The sequence below is a fragment of the Lepisosteus oculatus genome, unplaced genomic scaffold, assembly GCF_040954835.1.
Source record: "Lepisosteus oculatus isolate fLepOcu1 unplaced genomic scaffold, fLepOcu1.hap2 HAP2_SCAFFOLD_56, whole genome shotgun sequence".
NCBI lineage: Eukaryota > Metazoa > Chordata > Actinopteri > Semionotiformes > Lepisosteidae > Lepisosteus > Lepisosteus oculatus.
In genome coordinates, this window is record NW_027168106.1 from 231,911 (window position 1) to 235,053 (window position 3,143).

The window sequence follows — 3,143 nt, forward strand, 5'->3', positions numbered from 1 at the left end:
AGGCTTGGTCATTCAGTCATCTGGTTCATGAAATAGGAAGCTAAGAGATCTGTGTTTTAGTTTTACTGTTTGTTTTTGTTCCATAGAATAAGAAATGTTTCATTAATATTAGTAATAGAGTAGCTGTTTCTCTAAACAGTGTGTGTCAGTTTGCACTGCAGGTGTGCCAGGTAGAGACCATTTAAGAACCCAAAAATATGCTGTCATTTACTGCCGTGGCTAATTTCTGTTAACCTTGTCTCTCACTCACTTTGATGAGCAAAATGTTCATACATAAAGCATACATTTCTGATTGGTCAGAAGAAGCTTCTTAACATATAAGGTATAAAGAAAGTCAGAAAGTTAGGCACTTAGGTCAGCCTTAGGCAGTTAACCAAGCCCATAATCCGATAAGAAGCTATTCCCTTTCATGTTGCTAAATCACATGTAGGATACATGAGTTACACCTCCACTTAAGAGACCTTAAAGAGACCTTGGCCAGCCAGGAGTGTAGAAAACCGTAAAACAGTTCTTGAGGACCTAATTGTTAACTCTTAACAGGCAAAGGTTCCTTCAGTCCTATGAGAAATATTTTAGAATTGAACTAAAGTGTGTTTCCGATACAGGAGCATATGTCTGTCAGGGCCTGTTGGAGAGGCCCTGGATGAGAACCCCTGGCTGCAGTTCCACATCCCCCTGAAAGTAAATAGAGCCATGGCACAAGAGAAAACATCTTTGTAGTGACTGATAGCAAGATGTCCGTGACCAAGGGCAAATCGTCTGAGTAAAGTCTGATTTCATTTTTATGTCCCGAAAGGCCACTGCCTTTGTGCTGTAGATTTCTGATTTAGACGGGCATTTCTATGGACAACTTTGACTTTTCTGTGGGTCCAATGAAAATAAGTTTTTTAACTTATTCTTTGTTACAGTTTTCGAAAGTTTAAAGACATTCACTGAGTTGACGATAAAGGAAAAGTTTCATCTTTCACCTCTTGGAAGGTAGGCCGGTCAGAGGTACAATATATGTCTTCATCCTCCATGTTTGTAACTACAGGTTTCACAGTGTTGAGCTAAGACACAAAAACACCTACAAATGGCAGTTCCAAATGTATCAAATGTATAAACCTGGGCTGAAAAAGTGTGTACAGTATATACTCTGTGTAGGTCTGATAAAAGTATTCGAGTCAAAGTGTCATATGGATACAAATTCTCATGATCTTGTATTGTGTGTTTTTTCTCTGTTCTGCTTTATTGAAAGAAATCAGATGCTCTTCCTGAAACTTACCTTAGCTGATTCTTCAGCTAAACCAGACAGACTTCTGAAATTCTCAAATATTATCAAATCTTGTTGGTTCAGAGGTGGTGGAGCCCATTACCAACAGACTCACAGCTGAAATTGCTGTGAAAAGGGCTTCTACCAAATATTAACATGTGGGTGAAAATGTATACAATTGTAATATTTCCTTTTTTCCCTTTGAAAGTATAACATATGTGGTGTGAGAAAGAGGTCCTCATTTAATTGCATGAAACTCTGGCACTGGCGCAACAAACTGAACAAAGTTCAAGGGGGTATACGCTTTCTGTAGACAGTTTATTTCCTCTTTTTCCATACTCTAAGAAATGATTTGGGAAACCTGTGGGACACTGGAGGTCATTATACATGAGCCTCTTTCTGCACCTTTTAAGCCATTGAAACCTAGTTGCCTTGTTACAAGGTCTAATATTACAGTAGGTGTGGTTTCCGTCTCCTAATTTCTGAGAATGATCAAATTGGGGAATAAGTTGTAGGGAATACCACTCTTGCACTTCTAAGAAAAGACTATCTCAAATGAAACTCGCTATAGAAAGACATCTTGTTGAAAAATTCTTTATTTTTTGTCATTTCTAAAGAAAAAACATTCATCAAGTCCTTCACAAATGTTTTGTTTGTGACTTTCTCTGTTGTTCCCTTTCACACTCAACTGAACTATGTGTTATGTCTTGTAAACGTAATCAAACATTTCACTTAGGTGTGTGGGTTAACACAAACCCATATTGTATGAAACATTCAGTTTTTCATTCAAGTTTTTTCTAACAATTGCATCCATGCTAGGACTACAGTAAACAACACTTTTTACTAAAGTAAATGAAATTGTTCATTTAACAAGACACATTGTTTTAAATGTATGCAATACGACGACACTAAAAACAACACTGAAACTTTTCATTGAAATACTGGACGAGATTGTGCATATTCAATGGATTTCTCCCGGTGCTTTTCTTCATCAGTCTTTTCATATTCTTGTTCTCTACTCAGGTGTCTCCTGTTCCTTTGGTGATGTCTGCTGTATACACATGGTATCATACACTTGAGCAAAGTGTGATACCACCGTTTGTTCTTCTCCTAAAATAAAGATGAACATTGACAAAAGTCAGAAGCACTCTTTTCTTTGACAGACGAACAAAACAATGCAAGAATAACCATACTCTCTGTTCCTTACTCATTTCTACCTACCTGTTTGACCACTTTGTCTGCTTCAGTCAGGACAGGGTGCTGGGGCTGACTCTGAGCAATCTGAGAAGAGCTCTCTGTGATCTTCTCCCCTACAGTGGCTACATTGTACTCTGTTTGAAATCCAGGTATCGCCTCCGGTAAGTTCCTCGGTCCTTTTTGGGACTTGAAAGGGCAGAATCATTTTGTGACTACATTTCCTTGTCATGCACTGATATGTTCTGGTTTGTGTTCGATTACTGCAGGCGTTCAAGTACTTTCTTTTTGTTCTAGATTGGCAGTGTTTGAGATGGTAGGAACTTGTCATATTCTCAACTCTGAATGCTCTGTAAACATACTATTTTAGCAATTCTTAGAAATCTGAAAGCAGTGTTACCTGTATCATTTTTTGTCTTGGTAGTAGTATTGCAGCTCCAACATCAGCACTTAAATAATGGTTTGTGATGTTACTTGTCCTTGGAGTTAGTATACTCCTGAGAAGTCAAGAGAAATCTTACGTAAGCATTAATTATGTTTCACTTTTGAAAGCAAAGTACGTGTCAAGTACTTTGAAGGCATTTGTTGATACTTTTAAGCACTTTCGTTGATTATTATTATCCTTCAATTAGTTATTACAAGTCCAACATTCTCTACATGATCTCACTCCATATTCCGAATGTGGGAATACAGTTGT